Here is an 18,939-nt window from a genome sequence, read left to right on the forward strand (position 1 = left end):
TTTCTTCTGTGGGGAAATGTATTTTAAGTTGCAAACAATCTGCCTCAAAATTCTTCTGGAACTTAACATATTTGTAGGTTGTGGATTTTCTACTGAGGTTAGGAAACAGATACGTACTAATTTGAGGTATTCATTCAGCAACTTTTTATTGATTAACATTTGTCAGGATGAACATCAGGCTCGAAGGATAGGAGCCTGCCTTCTAGGAGTTTACAGTGTACCCGTAACTTTTGTTAAAAATTGGCATATTTCTGTTTCTGCCTCTCCAGTCTTCATTGCCCCTCATGAAAACAGATAAATTCTATTTATGATCTTAATCACATGGAAAACAGCTCTATAAGAATAATAAATTAACTTTTATCCTTCTGAGACACACCTCATAGATATTGGAAATATTTTGTCATGTTTGTTTCCTTAAATACTCATTTGAGATCATAATCATCCAAGAATATTTTCCTTGTTGATGAGCTTCCCACCATCTCAAAGAGATTTGTGGTGTTTTGTTATTTCATAACCGACCCTTGAACATCCTTCTGGAAGGACTCCTCAGACTGTATACTTATTTTTGTAGCCCTCTTTTTCTCTAGTCTAGATGAAAGAAGATCCATCCACTATTTGAGGTTCTCATTTATTGTCTCCTACCAAGAGAGAAAGGATAATGGGTCTGGACATGTAAGGTCTTTTTAACAATGTACCACCCTGAGCATTTAATATGTGAATTACTGGCCTTAAATGGTTATCCTTTAATCAGATCAGAATTATTCTTGGCAACTAATGGATGTATCTGTAAAATGGAATTTGTCCATTAATGATAGAAAGGTTTCTAAAGATCTTTTAACATGAGATAAATAAAGCAGTAGATCAACAGAAGATAGGTACATTTTATAATAATCACTCTGAAAGAGCTATTTCAAGTAATAATTACCCACTCAGAAATGATGGGGGAATTTCTAATGGCTATAACTGTAAGAATCACTTACCGTGTGGCAAGACCAACCTGCCATTTCCCCAAGCTTAAAATGGAAACATTCATTAATGGGGAAATAATGTCTCACTTCACTCTCTTAACATTTTTAAATTAAATTAATGAAGTACAATGTTTTCATCTCTACAGTTTAACTCACTTCCCTAAGAATGATTTTTTTTTAATCTATCCTTCCATGCATGAAAGGTGGGCAAAACAGTGTATTCCTTTTCCATTCCCATGGAAGCCTTCGTTCTATAAGACATACCTTACCTTTCCTGATAAACTTATTTCTTTAATCATTTCAACGTTTAGTAGTCTTTTCTCCTAAGTCTCCAGTTCAAATCAGTTTATATTTTGTGGCTTGTCTAATTGGAGAAAACTCATTCTATGAAATTGGCCTCATGACCTAGAAGAAACAATACGGTTTCTTGGTGCCGGTGGAGAAGAACAAAGAGGTCAGCACCTGCGGCTTAGACCTGAGTAAAGGGAAGGAAGATCAACCCTGTCTCTCTTGGCAATTTATTCATTTCTAGGCTTATTCATTCAACTGGTACTTACTGAGCGTTTACTCTAGACAGGCACTAACTAAGGGCGCTGAATGAATGCTGAGGAGTATCAACACACAATGAAATTTCTGTATACTACAGGATGACACAAGAACTTCGAGAAAGAGCCCTAAACCCTCACAACACTGTGAGGTGTTCCCCCTTTCCTGTCCAGCAAAAGACTCAGCATTGGCATTTTCAGCTCTAATTTTTCTGATTTTTATATATCGATTTTGACGTGCCAAAGGCCCATAGTGTGTATTTCTTAATTTAAAAATTACATCATGTTTGCTACATGTCAGAGACTGTTTTTATGACTTTGCAAATATGAACCCATTTAAGTAGTGATTTGTATTTTTTCTTTTTATTTAGTTATTTTTTAATGTTTATTTATTTTTGAGAGAGACAGAGAGACAGAGGCAGAGCGCGAGTGGCGGAGGGGCAGAGAGCAAGGGAGACACAGAATCGGAAGCAGGCGCCAGGCTCCCGGGCTGTTAGCACAGAGCCCGACGCGGGGCTCAAACTCACAAACTGAGATCATGACCTGAGCAAAGTCAGCTGCTTAACTAACTGAGCCACCCAGGCACCCCTGTAGTTTTTCTGAAGCAAGAAGTGGAATCACAGGTACCTATAAGAAGCATCACTAAACCAGTGAATGAACCTACATGACTGCCTAGTATTTACATCTTACCGTCTAACACCCTCACTACTATTCAGCTTTGCTTTTTTACTTGCTTTCAACAGTAATTGTCATGAAGATTTATGGGGGGAAAATGACTCAAAAAAGAAGGCTAACTACTAGGGGCTGTTGACAGAAATAAACAAGAAACAAAATAATTTGGAAAAATAATGTTTCTTAGCCAAAAAAAAAAAAAAATAGAGGTTTTCAATAGCTTCAGTGGCAGAATACTGAATTTGATAGTAGATCAGAGGTATAACATGAAAGAATTCCCAGAACCTTCTAAGCAAAGCAAAAGAAAACCATTTCAGGGAGAAAATTCATGTCTCAGCAATGCAAAATTGCAGACATGGGGAAGAAATAAGTAAAAGTTGAATTTCTTTCCTTGGTGTTAGGAGATGTACCAGAAAGAACTATCAATGGAAAAGTAACTGGGAAGAAAACCAGAACATTCCATACATATAAAATTAGAGATTCACAAAAGTCTCCAAATCTATTGTAAATATCAGGGATCTACCACACTGTTTAAGATGCTTAAATATGACATAATTTGTGTTACTCCATGTGAATATTTTTTTTTATTTTGGTAAAATAAAATGTTACCATTTTGGTAAAATAAAATTTACCATTTTAACAATTTTTAAGTGCACAGTTCAGTGGCATTAACTCCATTCACATGTTGTGCGACCACCACCACTATCCATCTCCAGAACTTTTCACCGTCTCAAAAACTCCGATCCCGATAAACAATAATTCCCCATTCTTCCCTTCCTCCAGCCCCTGGTAACCACTGTGTCACTTTATGTCCCTATGAATTTGACTTCTCTAGGTATCTCAGATATGTGAAATAATACAGTATTTGTCCTTTTGTGTATGGCTTATTTCACTTAGCATAATATCTTCAAGGTTTATCTGTATTACCCCATGTGTAAGAATTTTTCATTCCTTTTTAAGACTAATATTCCATCGTGTGTATATACCATTGTCGTCATATGTATTCTGTTTATCCAATAATCTGCTAATGAACATCTGAATTGTTTCCACATTTTGGCTGTTGTGAATAATGCTGCTGCAAACATTGGTGTCCAAATATCTGTTTGAGTCCCCCCTTTCCATTATTTAGGGCACATACCCTGAAGTGGAATTGTTGGATCAATGGCACTTGTATGTTTAACTTTTTGAGGGGCTGTCATACAAATATTTTTAATAGAACTAATATAGTAGAATGGTATCAAAGTTCATTTTAAGCAATAATTATCCTCACTGCTGGTTTCAGTCAAACAATTAAAACAAAAATCACACTCCCCCTTTAATAGCTCTTTTTTGCTGGTGCAAACATCTTGCACACATTCCACTGTTTCTAGTCCAGGATGTCTATAGCTATGTCTGCAGCTTCTGTTTCCCTGGAAGCTGTCTGTTGATGTTTCTTGGTGATTCATGGCCTCTGATTCTTAATTATCAATTGTGTTTTGATGGCAGAAACCCAAAAACAGAAGAATTATCTACTGTGAAATTTGTTCATCAGAACTTAGGTTTACCCTGTGCACTGTGGGTGAGGTTGTAAATTGGTGCCGCCACAATGGAAAACAGTAAGAGGGGTCCTCAAAAAATTCAAAGTAGAACTACCATATGATACAGCAATTCCCCTTCTGGAAATACGTCTGAAGGAAACAAAAACACTAACTCAGAAATATGTCTGTACCCCTCACATACATAGCAGCGTTATTTATAAGAATCTAGACACGGATACAACCTAAGTGACCATCAATGGATGAATAAAGAAGTTGTGATATATATATACTTATATATAACTGTGATATATATATATATATACACACTTATATATAAACTTCTTTAAGTTGTGATATATATATCACTTCTTTATTCATATATATGTATATATCTCTCTATATATGTGTGTATATATGTGTGTGTGTGTATATATATAATGGAATATTAGTTAGCCATAAAAAATAAGGAAATCTACCATTTGTGACAACATGGATGGAACTTGAAGGCATTATACTAAGTGAAATAAGTCAGAGAAAGAAAAACACTGTATGATCTCATTTGTATGTGGAAACTAAAAATAAAACAAAACAAAAACAAACAAACTCATAGAAAAAGAAACCAGATCTGTGGTTACCAAAAGCAGGGGACTAGGAGGAGAAGGAATTGGAGGAAGATGGTCAAAAGGTATAAACTTCCAAGTATAAGATAAAGAAGTACTGGGGATGTAATGTAAAGCATGATGACAGTAGTTGATGCTGTTGTAAGATATGGAGGAAAATTGTTATGAGTGTAAATCCTAAGAGTTCTCATCACAAGAACATTTTTTTCTTCTTTATTTTCTTTATATTGTATGTATATGAGATGATAGATGGTAGCTGAACTCGTGATAATCATTTCACAGCATATGTAACTCAAACCATCATGTTATAGATCTTAAATTTATACAGACATGTATGTCAATTATTTCTCAATAAAACCAGAAAAATAAATAAAAAGTGAAAAATATGGGGCACCTAGGTGACTCAGTAGGTTAAACGTTGGACTCTTGGTTTCAGCTCAGGTCATGATCTCACAACTCGTGAGTTCAAGCGCGGCATTGGGCTTTGTGCTGACTCTCTGTTCCTACCCTGCTCACGTCCTCTCTCTCTCTCTCTCTCTCTCTCTCTCACTGTCTCTAAAATAAATAAATAAACATTAAAAAAAAGTTAAAATAAAGGATTTAGGTTCACATTTTCTTTTGCCCCAAGGTAGTTTTTACTTACTTCCTCATACAAGTCAGAAACAAATGACAGGTATGATTTTGTAGTTATTTTGCAATGTTTTTCTGTTCACATCTGTAAGGAAACAACTTATTTAAGATGATTGGGGGTCTTTTTTCCTCCTTTGTTTATAGCAACAGCAGTTGTATCTTCAGTTCGTTTCCTGGGTTTTAATGTAACAATACAAACATTGTCCATTAAAGGGGTCGTTCAGAATCCTTTCAGAGCAAAAGCCTAGCTCAAATATTCAATATCAACTGAAGGCATACATTTGTGAGAAATAACTTTTGACCTTAAAATTTGTAGAGGAATCAAATGCCAGACAAGCTGTTTTGTGTGTCTCTCATCAACAGCAAAACTGTGGTTTAATACAATAATGCCAGCGATGAAATATTCAGGGAAAGCAAGGAATTGAAATAAAATTTAGTGAAACTTTTTCCCTACCTTATTTTATTTATGCATTACACTGCAGCCCAGTAATGACCCAGATTTCTGTAATAATATTTACTTAACTCTGAAAATATGTGTAGCATTACATGTTGTGATAGTATAATCAAATTAGATATACTATTCTTATTCTGGGACTATGACAGTATATTGCTCCAAATTTGAAATCTGCTTAAGTTTCTTTGCTTCAGAGCCTTAAATCAACTCAGATCTTGTAAGTGTGTAGCTTCATTTATTCTGAACCAAATATAATTTCCCATTTAGGGAGAGAGTATCTTTAAAAGGCTCATTAATAAAATCCTAATGAGGCATCTTGGACTTTGGAGAATACTCATGTCATTTTTATGAATTTAGTACAGAAAGGTTATAAAGTGTAAAGATCAGATTTCCTATCAAATACACAATGGCAAAATGTCCCTGACAAAATCGGAACATTCTAAAAAAGTTGAACACTTCTCTAATGCCTTTGGAAAACATCAAAGCAATTATGCTGATATCTTATGAACCAAAGGTCTTATTTTCTCATTGTGAGTTGGGTACAGGGGACACACCTATGGAAAGAAAAACTGGCACTCCTTAGATTTGTAGCCCAGATGGCCTTACGGCTTTAACTCTGAGGATATAAATGGTCTATTTCAGGAACCATGTAAATATGCAAAGAGAATGCATGCCAATTTACCAAATGAAAGGACTAGTTGAAGATATGTAAATATAAGAACATTAACAGGACCCAAGATCTGTAATAAATTAAGGCTGAAACAAACAACAAAAAAAAAAAATGCAGACCGTGGATATATATAATCATTGTAATAAAAGCAGAACTTGAACCCAACGACAATAAAATTTTACCTAAGGCTATTAGTTGGCATCAAATGGAGGACTGGTGATAATGGGAAGCATAAGAATGGCATAAAATTTTGGAAGCTGTTAAAATCGTCAAAGGTCAAAATACTTGTTTTTGTCTAGTGACAAATTCATTTTCCAACTAGGCTCGTTCACATATGGCCTTGTACCCATTGCACAGTTGCAGATTGCCAGTTCACACTTTATTGTTGGCATCTGAAATACAGATAGATGTAAATCACAGAATCATTGATCTTCAAAAAGCCTCAAGAAATTATCTGGTCTGCCCTCCCAACACACACATAAACCATTAAAGACAAAATATCAACTTTCTAATTTTAGAAATCCTCAGGAAAATTGCTGCTGCAGCACTTTCTATTCAAAGATGACCCCACACATTTACCTGTTTTGCTTTGTGGCCCCTAAATTCATAGCGTAAACTACCGTTTTGTTTAAATTAAGCCAGCTTAGAATTTGTTTTCGTTCTGCAGATGTCTCTTTTCTTTATTTGATCCTCAAAACTGTTGAGCTGATTTTAATATTAAAAATAAAAACCTTACTCCTAGGCTGTAAACCTGCATGACGAATTCCAGCCCAGAGCAACATTTTATGATCCAGTGTCAAGTTCCTGAAAAATGAAAAATGAGGGGAAAGAGGGTTTAACTGTAACATGGATACATTTTGGACTGGATGTTAACCAATTGAAAAAGGTGTGTGTGTTTAAGCATAAAAGCTGACTGTATTTTCCTTTTCTGATTTGAGCATGCAAAACCTTTTATTTTCATAATCAGGGCCAAATGTATTTTGTACTCTGGACTTGAACCAGAACTCAAAAGGGGTATGAAAGAGCATTACCCATGCAACCAATAGATTTGAGGCAAGTTTTAATTGAAAAAAAAAAAAAATCCCACCATCTATTCATTTTTAAAGCATGAGCTGCATTTAACACACAAATCCTTCATTATTCATACATGGAAGTATGTGTTTAATGATTAAGTCTCCAAGGATTTATTTGATAGAATAATCTAAATTTCTTTTTTCAAAAAGGCAAATGAAATGTGGTTTTTAATTCTTTAAAGGACAAGTTACAAAGCATGCAAAAATATAACACAGGCTCTTAGTTTTTTAAACTATATCTACAATTTGCCTATCCATTGGTTTGTTCATCTGGATATCAGTAACATACAGACTTGATCTAATAATGGCTAATTATGCACTTGTTTATCAGCTCATTTGAAACATTTTGAGATTCAGTCTAGCTCAGCAAATTACTGTGCTTAAGGCAGTTCTATATTCTAGAAAATTATAATATCCCCAGAAGGCAAAGAATTAATAATAAAAATCCTCTTTTGTAAAAGATTATCATTGCAGAGCAAATGGAGCAGATCTTCCCTATCCTACTGCATTTAATATTCTCATTTTTTCCCTGAAACTTTGATGGAGAGGCAATGAGAATATCTCTGTTTTATTAACTTATTAAGAGGCACATTTACAGAACCCGTGCACTATATTGATTCCTAAAACTGCAGTGCTAAGAGCCAATAATCACAGAAGAGCAGGATGATTCAATTTGTTATCCCAGAACGTTTCTGAAACTCAGTAGAGCCCAAATTTTCACCGAGTTCGGAAAGCCTGGTTATTTAACTTCCCTAAGCCTCCATTTTCTCGTCTGTAAAATAGAGGGGATAACAAAAGGCAGCCTCTGGATGTTGTGGGGAGTAAATGAGACAACGCACGGAATGCATCCAACACAATGCCTGTACATAGTAAATAATGTTAGTTTCAGTTACTATTATGGTTATTGTCATCAACACTTCTTGGGGTTCAGGACTCAAATAAGATGCATGCATTTAATTATCCATTTACCTCAGTAGTTATGCAAATTTTCAATGTAAATATTTTCATATCAGCTGAAAGATTAACAGGAACTTAATGCCCTGGCACTTTTTAGCCCAAAACTCACTCACGAAGCTAACATCAAACCATCCAGAATAGATGGGGTACAACTATTCAAGATCAATCGCCTACACCCAAGTTTGGAATCCTTCCACTTCATGATGGTTGGACTTGACAACATCGTATTTTAAAAAGCACTTGGTGTTGCTTCTCTTGAACTATGCCAGCGAGTTTTGAACTTTTTCTTCATGATTCAGATTTTGTCATAGATTTTTGCCACCTTCATTTCCTCCGTGTTGGATCATTGCATCATATTTTAAGAAGAAAAAAACACCTTTAAAAACTATCCAGATACCTTAGCTGGAGCATATGAGACTATTTGCTTTACAGCATTATTTGCACAGAATATATGTACCACTTCATTTATTTTGTCAACAAGGACTACTTTTCAACCTCCTGGTAAAATTTAGGGTGCTACCTTTAGTTTATAAATATTCCTGAAGCTTCCCTCTCCCTCTTTCCCTCTCTCCCACCCTCCCACCTTCCCTTTCTCTCTTTCTCTCTCCATATGTATATATACACAAGTATATACCTATACATACATACACATACCCTATATCTTCATTTGTATTTCTGAGGAGTGCAGTTAATGAGCGTTTCTCAAAAACCGGTATCCCAAAGGTAAACTTGGATGGCTGGTGGTGGCTCAATTTCTCCTTGCACTTCTTGACTTCTAGATATCTCCGCCTCTCTTGGTTCAGGTGAACAACCCATGTTGCATAGCATTTCAACTTGATGGACAATGGATACACTATTATTAAGCATTTCTTGCCCTAAAATGTGAAAAGCAAACTATCTAAATGGTAGGGGCTAACTATACAAGTGAGTTATTCTTCCTTTCACGCTATACGCAGCGCCTGACTTTCTCTGATTTTAGTTATTTTTTTTTTTTTAAGTTTATTCATGATTAAAGAGAGAGAGCACGAGCAGGGAGGGAAAGAGAAAAAAGGGATAAAGAATCCCAAGCAGGCTCCACATTGTCAGCAGCACACAGCCCGACACAGGGCTCAATCTCACAAACTATGAGATCATCACCTGAGCCGAAACCAAGTGCTGGACACTGAAGGCGACCCTGTCTTTTTCTGATTTTAAAGCATGAAAGCAACTTTTCTTATATTTAAAAACACTCAGGAATAGGCTCTTCTCCTTCCAAATGTCCCTAAGAGAAAATGAAATCTATTCCAGGGGTTACAAATGTAGAAGGGTAAAATGAGACCAAACAAGATTAAAAGTTCATGTAGAGTGCAGCAGCTAACAGCTGTTAAGTAGAGACCTGCTGGAAAGCAGTGACCCTGCAATGTGTTTTTACTCTATAGATTCACGAGACCTCAGCATGCTGGAGGAGAAAGTTTTGTACCCTTTTCATTACTAAAAACTGTTAAAATGGCCTCTGTCCCTCCACTTACTACCAAGATAGTTTAGAAATAGCTAACCTGGAAGGGGCAAGGTGTCCTTCACCGAAGGTTTCCAGAATCCAATCAAACCTATTGCCACAGGGCCATGAAAGCACCACCCTTCATCACAGCCATCACAAGCATGGTTGTGCTGTTTCTATTGTTTAATCTCTCCACGTTCAGCCTGCTATAATCACCATAACTCACCTGAATGTAATGTGATTAGCAGCCTCTGCTGTGATGAGAATGAAACCCACTCACATGGCATCTATGACCCTTCACCCCTCATGGGCCTGGCCAGGCCTGCCTTGGCCGAGAGACAAAATGCAGAAACTGTCATGGCACCACCTGCAGTCTCTCAGGCTGGGGGAATAATTGGAAATGTTCACTTTCCAACTGGATGTGTTGATCCCTCTGTAGCCATACTGTGAAAGTTCCATTCCTCCGCCTCCCTCAAGAAGCTAGTTTATTCTCATCCTGGGAGGTTTTCAAAAAGATTTTGTAGAGTCTTGCTGCAGTGCCTTCCTGCAGAAGGCAAAGTGACATTTTTAATAGAAAGATAGCAGTTCTTAAATTCCATTCGCAACACTGTCAGTAGATTAACCGCATGTTGGACATATGAAGAAGAGGCTTGGGGAATTTGATGCTTCTTTGTCTTAGACTGAAGTCAACACAGGCGTGACAAGTCCACTGAATGATAATCATTGGCAAGAACGTATAAATAACTAACCATCCTCTTTCTCTAAAAGGAATGTATTTCCTTCCATGCTAGTTATGGGGGACGCTGTTAATCGTAAATACTATAGGGATCTGTTATTTAATTCTCACAGCTTTCAGACCACAGGAGGAATCAGTCAGAATTAAGAAATTATTTCCTGACAACTAATACGGCAGGGTGAAAGTAGTAAATTTTAAATATATGAAAAAAGAGGCATTTATGGAATGTTGCTGTTTACCACACCTATACTTTTAACCAGAATGACAGCATGCAGCATGACGAGCTTAATTTTCTTTAGCACAGTACAAATTCTCTGCGTTTTTTTCTAATTACCACTTTCTACAATGCGGCTCACATAGGAATAGACTCCCTTGGTTCAGCTCAATTTCCACAGCTTGACAGGCATTGATATCAAAATTAATTCTAAAATGAAACTTCATAAAAGGAAATCCTATTTGACAAAAGAACTATTGGGCTTGAATCACAGTTGCATTTGCATTGTGGAGTCCCATTTGTGTTCTGATTGTATATGAAATAATGCTGGAGGAGAGATTGAATACCCAGAGAGAGTTCATTTGAGGCATCCTGATGGTATCTGCCGTATGCAAGTAAAGAAGGAGACGTTTTTATGACATCTTCAGAACTTGAAGATTGAATTACAGTTTCGGTAATCATCAGCTTTCCTTCTCCAGTGTCACTTTTTGATAATATATTGCATAGAAAAGACTTATGGTTCCAGTTTTATAAGCTTGCAATAAAAATATAACAACTGTTGTATTAAATTATTTAAGTTGTAAACCATTGTGAAAAAGGAGAAAAAGTTGTATCGACACAGAGCCTGAAAAACTGATTACAATGGAGAGCAACATGTATTGTGTGGATTATTCCCAAGTTTTTCCCTAGTTTAGCATATTGTAAATCTCCAAGATATCCTTCAAATCAATGTTTGGGCATGTAGCGTTCTTTTATTTGTTCATCGTTTAGAACTGTTGATGGCGAGAGAAAAACAGAACTTGTACACTTCCAGGTCACCAATTTATTTTAACAGAGTTATAGGGGCAAACAAAGTGAGAAAAAAGGTAATATAGAGAGACTTAAGATTAAGTAAAAGATGCTAACTGAAAGAAACCTAAATACTAAATGAATACATTCCTTCAGAGCAATATAGACTCTAGACATTGTCTAGTCTTTCTAGAATTTTCTTATTTTGTACTGGTTTTTATGGGCAATCAGTACGTCTACTTTCTAGCATATTACACTATTCTGTTGCTATGTATGAAAGGTAGTAGGCTAAGAGGTTTTCTCTTCTCCAGTATTCCTCCATAGGTCTCTTAGGTCTGCCCTTCCAATGCCAGACTTCCAAAACTTTTTGTCCACCCTGCCTGCTTTCCTTTGCATTTCTAGGCCCCATTTATTTCTAGGCCCCAGAGAATCTAGAAGTATTCTCTGGCTTGGTCAGGATGGTGGCATTCCATGCCTCTGCACTCATACATTTCCTCTCTGCCTAAACAATTGCTGGATATTGAAACATAGCTCAAATCAGTCACACACACGTACACACACACACACACACACACACACACACACACACCCCTCTTGGCCTCCTGGAAGCAAAAAGGGATCCCCTTGACTAAATAATCAGATTTTATTTCTCTAAAGGAAATTAAAACAAGGAAGCCACATATTTCCACCTCGTAAATCAAACCACACAGAGGATGCACAATAACTGCAGGTTAACTGATCTATTACTGTTGTTCATAACAGTAATTCTGGCACTCTTACCTGCTGCTACAGATGTTGTCTCTCTCACCTAAATTCAGCAGCAGCAAACTGGCCGTATTCTCACTTTGAGGGTGGTGATGATAATAATGATAATGATGATGATAATGATAATAATAATAATAATAATTATATAACCTGTATTTGCCGGGTACTTTATGTTAATTTATTTAATCCTCACATCCCAAATTAAATAAGTATTATTCTGGGGCACCTGGGTGGGTCAGTAGGTTGAGCATCCAACTTCAGCCCAGGTCATGATCTTGTGGTTCACGAGTTCATGCCGCACGTCAGGCTCTGTGCTGACAGCTCAGAGCCTGGAGCCTGCGGCAGATTCTGTGTCTCCCTCTCTCTTTGCCCCTCCCCAGTTCATGCTATGTCTGTCTATCTATCAAAAATAAATAAAAACATTTTTAAAATTTTTTAAAAAGAAATAAGTATTATTCTAATTCTATAGAGGAAGACACTTAAGTCTTACTCAAAATCACATAGCTAAAAAGTATCAGAATCATGATTCAAATGAAGCACATGGCATTCATGTGCTTACCAACTATACTGTACCAACATGGAATGATTCAATCTCTAGGTCACTATCACCAAAGGGAAAGAGTAGGATTACAAGGAACTGTAGCAGACCTGGTTTTCCTCTGGTTTTTACTGTTCACTCATTTGTCATACATTTGTTTTGTGCAGGTAATGCGCCAGAGTCTATCCATGGTCTGAGGATATAAAGACAAATAACACGTGGTTACTGCTTTCATTATACACTGGAAAGGAAAACCAGGTAAACAACTACAGTTCAATATGAAATTTTAACTGAAATGTATACGAAGTACTGTGACAGCACTGGGGAAAAAATAAAGTCCAAGGAATGCTATGTTTTCACTTAACTTGTGGGCAGCCTATCCCCAGGAGAATAGTGTATCCTCTAAGGAAGAATCCAGAATAGCTTCATCTTCAACTAAGAAGGTTTACAAAAGTGACTTCTTCCCCTTCCCTGGACTAAGAAGGAAAGCTAACTTAGCCAGATCATCTCCATCCATTTACTCGAAATCAGAGGCTCTTCTTTCTTCCTTCCACACCTACAGCTTTATGAGCCAGGAGCACTCAGATCAATTTGGAGCCACTCACGTCAGCAATCCGGAAGTGGATGGTAACTCTCTTGGGCTACTTCCCTGACATCTGGAATCCGTGAAGGTACATTGCTTGGTTTAATCAGACCCTCCTACACCTCCACTTCCAACTCCACAGTAATGAGACTTGAAATTGAGTAGCCATAGACATATAGATAACTAGTAACAAAACTACCAGTTCCCTTGGCCACTCCCTAACAGGTGATTTCCATCATCAGGACATTCCACCAAGCTGGCTTCATTGCATGGACATGGCCCAGTAGTAGAGAACCACACTGTTTCCTCCACAACAGCCAAAGAGTACCATGAGCTCCCTCTGAGAATACCTCGGAAAGCACTAGATACTTCCCATTCTTTATATCATTAAGAACCATGAACTTGAGTTCATAGTACAGCACAGATACTAGTCACTGTGTTTGGGCTTCCTAGATGAATAGTTTATAGAAAAACCAGAAATTGAAAATGCTCTAGTAAAGAAAAGGCAAAACTTTATAAAAGATCAAGGATAGCTAAAACCCCTTTTTTTAATGCCAAGTAGCCAAAGTTCTTTCTCTTCTAACCAAAAATGCCAAGTATCTTTGTAATCAAAGTCTGTTAATTTTTCTACCCAGACAGAACAGAAACAGGGTGTTTGGCCCCTGGCAACAAAATCTGTGGGACTACAACTAGGAAAATCTTTTTTCAAAAATTTTTTTAACATTTACTTATTTATTATTGAAAGGCAGAGAGAGTCAGAGCGTGAGCAGGGGAGGGGCAGAGGGAGACACAGAATCCGAAGCAGGCTCCAGGCTTTGAGCTGTCAGCACAGAGCCCAATGCGGGGCTCGAACTCACAAACTGCAAGATCATGACCTGAGCCAAAGTCAGATGCTTAACTGACTGAGCCACCCAGGCACCCCTATAATTAGGAAAATCTTAATAACAAGGTTGCCTGACTCATCTTGAATAAAGAAAGCTGTCAGGAGCTTCTGATAGACTGAGGGCTGCAACAAAGAGGATCTCCAAAGGGTTTCCTAGACCTAATGATAAGATCGGGTAGCCAAAGATCAGGGCATCTGTACTAGCCAGCATATCACTATGGATGTCCAGGTTGAGATGAAAACCTTCCTAAAGACTATGAGCAGGTGAAGGATAATCTAACACAAGAGCTGTAGGGAACAGTATTTCTTCAGGGAAGCCGGCCTGGACCTGGAGTTTTTATGCAATAAAAGAATGTTATAACCTGCACTACAGAAAAGACCTGAAAGGCAAACAAAGAAAGGAGATACATATATATATAATCTCTAGAAAAGAAACATTTCTACAGTTTATTCTACTATATATATGTATATATATATATGTGTGTATATATATGTGTATATATATACACATATATATACATATATATACATACATGTATATACATATATACATATATATACATATATACATACATGTATATACATATATATACATATATATATACATACATATATATACATATATATATATATATATATGTAATAGTTTGGGACAACCAATCAGAGATCAACTGGTTAGGTTTGCAGGGAAATGTCATACAGAGATAAATATTCTATAACTGGATACAGCAGGCCTTGAAGACAGCAATTAGTATTGCTTACCACAGGAGATTATAAATATGGACTTATCTATGAATAATAACTAGGACTGCTGATAATGTAGTAACTTTTGCCCTTACTTATACCCTCAGACTGTAAGTGATAACGTCTTTGAACATAAGGGACAATGAATCTATGCAAGAGATTTAGTTGAAAGGACTGGTTTGTTTCACACCAGCTGTCAGATAGGCCTCTCAAAACTCCTGTAAGTATTGGAAATAGTGACCTGAGGGGGAAAGGCTCATAGCCCAGGAACTGATCCCTTGAGCCATCCAGATCTCAATCCCTGACGATTTTGATTAATCCATGCTGACAAACCAGATTTGGATCAATAGAAATTATCTGTAACAAGAAACTAATTGTGTATTTAGTAAGTTTAGTGCCATTTTTGGTGGCTTCAAATTTATATGGAAAAGACCTTATTGACTTTTGAAATCAAAATTCATACCGTTTTAAGGTAATATTGCCTTGGGTTATAATAAATTACACTGTCCTACTTTCTCTCTTGGGTAATGTATGGTCTGAAGACATCTAATCTGTTTACTCTTAGCCTATGAATATTCTTTAATTGTTATTTATGGAGACTTCGGATCTATTTACATAATGTAAAAAGCACAGAACATGTACCTCTTATGCTACTTTCATACACCATCCCTGTTTAAATGAAGCAGCAAATCACAGCCAATTTCAAGCCACGTTACAATCTCAGCTCAAATTATGCCATGGCTTAATAGTAAAAAGATGTCCCTAAAGTTGCATCATCTTTGGGATACAGGAGACCTCAGGTGTTAGAGAGCTACTGTGAGGCAAAGTAGATGAACCAATGAACCAGTGTTGAATTTATATTGTACTTTTCACACAGGAAGATTATCTAGGCCTTCAGTACACCTATACGTGAAGCCATGTGTGACGTCTAACTCTTTTCACTTGATTTCCTTATGGACCATTTTGCTGGAGAGGAAGATGGGAAATTTCAGCCAGCCACAAATGGACTGAGACCCGCCAGTCTCATTTCACATGGAGCAGGTGTCCCAGACAGGGTTTGACGCCAAGCCACAAAAGTGAAACAAAGAAAATGCTGTTAGGGCTAAACAGATGGCCCTTCATGGGAGCTGTGTCATCAGCTTAAACTCGGTTTGTCTTAGTATCTAGGGGCAAGCCTTGCCTCATAATTCTTTGCAATTTAATGTTATTAAAATCATCTTTTGGGGCACCAGGGTGACTCAGTCAGTAGAGTGTCTGACTCTTGACTTCAGCTCAGGTCATGATCTCACAGTTTGTGATTTCGAGCCCCACACAGGGCTCTGCACTGTCAGTGCTTGGGATCCTCTCTCTTTCGCTCTCTGCCCCTCCCCCGCATTCACTCGCTCTCTCTCTCAAAATAAGTAAAGTTTAAAAAAAAATCATCTTTTTAGCAGAAACTGCTAACATATCTAATAAAAGGAACTGACTAATCATTCTACCTTCATGGACAAAAAAGTTAAGAGGCCAGGGCGTGAGGTCACAGGTCTATGAGGGAACACTGCAAGGTCTGTACTTTATCAAATGCAGAAACTCCAAGAAAGCTTCACCTCTTAACCAGGTTGCTCTTTTTGAGGCCAAAAACAGAATTGCTCAAGCCATTCTCTGCCTTAAATGGATAAAAACACTTCTAAATATTCACTAGCATCCTCTAGCGTACCTGCATTTGTTATATTAAGGATTTCCAGCAGACTATTAGTGTTTGTTCTGAATAGCGGTAACACTGTACCAAGCACATGTAGGGCAAGAGGTGAAAGGGTAAAAAGCCCTTGTTTAATAGAATTTACATGCTGTGTGACTCTAAATTGTTTAGCTGCCTGATAGAATTTTTATAAAGCCTAAAATAAATATCCATAAACTTAACAGATATGCAGGAGAACTAAGAAGCTGCTGCTTGTTTTATTTCTTCAAAGGTCACACTTTTTTTCCTATGACATAACAGTAAATAGCATGATAAAATGCCTCCAATATATCATAAATTATGGAAAATAACCATTGACTTTTCAGGATGGTTTGGGGTATAAATACTTTGAGATTAATGTTATAAGTGCTTTTCAAATACAAACAAGAAATATTGCCGAACTCATAATTGTTCAAATAAATCATAAATATGATATAAATTAAAAATTAGATGGATGTTAGTCACACTTAGAAAAATGGCTCTAGAATAGTCCAATTTACTCATGAAATACATTGGGTTGAAATTATATAAATTTGAAAACCATTGATGGTGGACCCAGGACTACTATTCATAATCTGAAAATCTGTTTGATTTTGTCCTCTGTATGTCTCCAGATTATAAATCGTCTGGTTCAAGGGCCCCACCTTATAAATTCAAATAATTCTTCAGCCCACTAATATATTTACCAACTATCCTACTGTCATTTAAAACAAATGATGAAGTAGAAGCAACTTTAAAAAGATACAATAGCCGTATCCTAGACCCTCTTCAGAATATTTATTCTCCAATCTAAGTCTCAATTCCTGTGTGTCATCCACATATAGCATATCTCTAGTTAAATTTTCCTTAATATCTGAAGCATTATACAGCAGGAGCAAGCAGTCTATGATCCACAACCAATTCTGGGCCAGCTGCTTGTTTTTTTGTAAATAAAGTTTTATTGAAACTCACCTACACGTATTGTCTATGACCTTTTTTGCCCTACAATGATGCCGTTGAATAGTAGCAGCAGAGACCATATAGCCCACAAAGCAAAAGGTATTTACTATCTGGCCCTTTACAGGTTTACAAAAAAATTGTCCACCTGTTATAAACACAAAAGAGAACTTAGGACCATTTCCCCCCAAAAATGGGGCCTCCTCACAGTTCCTACTATTTGGGGACACAACATGATATGTTCACATTCTTGGATACCCTCCATTCTAGTTACATATTACTGCATAACACAATACTCCAAAACATAATGACTTAAAACAACCACCATTGTATTATATCTCATGATTCTGCGGATCAAAAACTTGGGCAAGTCTCAACTGAGCAATTGTTCTGCTTCATGTGGCACTAATTAGAGTTACTCATTGGAATTTAACTGGCAGCTGGCTTGTCTGGAGGGCTCAGTGGTGTCAGGACCTCTCTGCATGACCACTTTGGTAGTGTGATTGAACTTCTTACATTGCAATTCAGGGTTCCAAGGTACCAGTCTGCCAGTCTTTTCTTAAAGGCTAGTCCCAGAACTGGTACAGCATCAATTCATCTACAGGCCAGCCCAGATCCAAGGGGAAAAGAAATATACCCCACCTCTCAAGGAGAGGAATGTCAAAGAGTTTGTGGCCACCTTTAATCTCCGACCTCCTAACTTGTTTCTTTGCCTCAAATCTTTTTCCAAACTCTGGCCAGATATTCCTAAAATACCAATTTCATTATGTCTCTTTCCTTCCCCAAAACCTCATATAACTATCTCTTGCCTGTTTGGTTTAAACTCCTCTCCTTAGGTTTTAAAAACCTATTATATAATAAGAATCTAACATTATTTTGTGTTAGTCTCTTTGCTGATATTAGCTGGTTTTCTCTTATAAATATTCCTTCCTTCACCTACTCTGTTCTGTATTATACAGATTGACTCCTGCAGAGAATTTTTTTTCCCTAGGCTTCTTGTCAGCTTCTGTCTGGACTTAGCCCATGGGAGATACTGCCAGGTGATGGGGGAGGAGAGGCAGGCAGAAAGAAGCCAGGTTTCAAGAGTTCTCTTCTTCTCTCAGCTTCATGTAGATCTCTAGTACTAACTGCATTTGTATTTCTCCATTGTTCTAGCACCCACTGGCCACGCCTTCTCTAGTTCCATCCTCCACTGGGTGGTCCTGGTCTCTGAGCTCCCGAGACCCTAACTTCTCCCTTGTTCTTTCAACCCAAGTGTTATTGGCAGTTACCTGAAGTTGCCAATCTTTCATTGCCACACTGTCTCCTGTTGGTCATCTCAGGTCATCACCTGTAAAATCAGTTCCTAGTTTTAAATTTTTTCTATGTTAAATACCTAAAGTGGTTTCTAGTCTCCCGATCAGACCACAAGAGATACACTCTTCAACACAAAGCATCCACTCAAGGCAGGA

General features: G+C 37.2%; 1 protein-coding gene across 10 annotated transcripts in view; it reads left to right on the forward strand.

The window, feature by feature from the left end:
• DPH6 (diphthamine biosynthesis 6) overlaps positions 1–18,939 on the forward strand; it is a 433,974-nt gene that overhangs the window by 382,852 nt on the left and 32,183 nt on the right. For 7 of the 10 annotated variants that reach the window (XR_008299248.1, XR_008299243.1, XR_008299249.1 and 4 more), the window contains 2 exons: positions 12,793–12,883; positions 13,188–13,296. The gene's annotated coding sequence lies outside the window, so the exon portion shown is untranslated. Of the gene's footprint in view, positions 1–6,818; positions 6,963–12,792; positions 12,884–13,187; positions 13,297–18,939 lie in introns of all 10 variants that reach the window. The other 3 variants (XR_008299245.1, XR_008299246.1, XR_008299247.1) reach the window with 1 other exon arrangement.

Source organism: Acinonyx jubatus, chromosome B3 (genome assembly GCF_027475565.1).
Source record: "Acinonyx jubatus isolate Ajub_Pintada_27869175 chromosome B3, VMU_Ajub_asm_v1.0, whole genome shotgun sequence".
NCBI lineage: Eukaryota > Metazoa > Chordata > Mammalia > Carnivora > Felidae > Acinonyx > Acinonyx jubatus.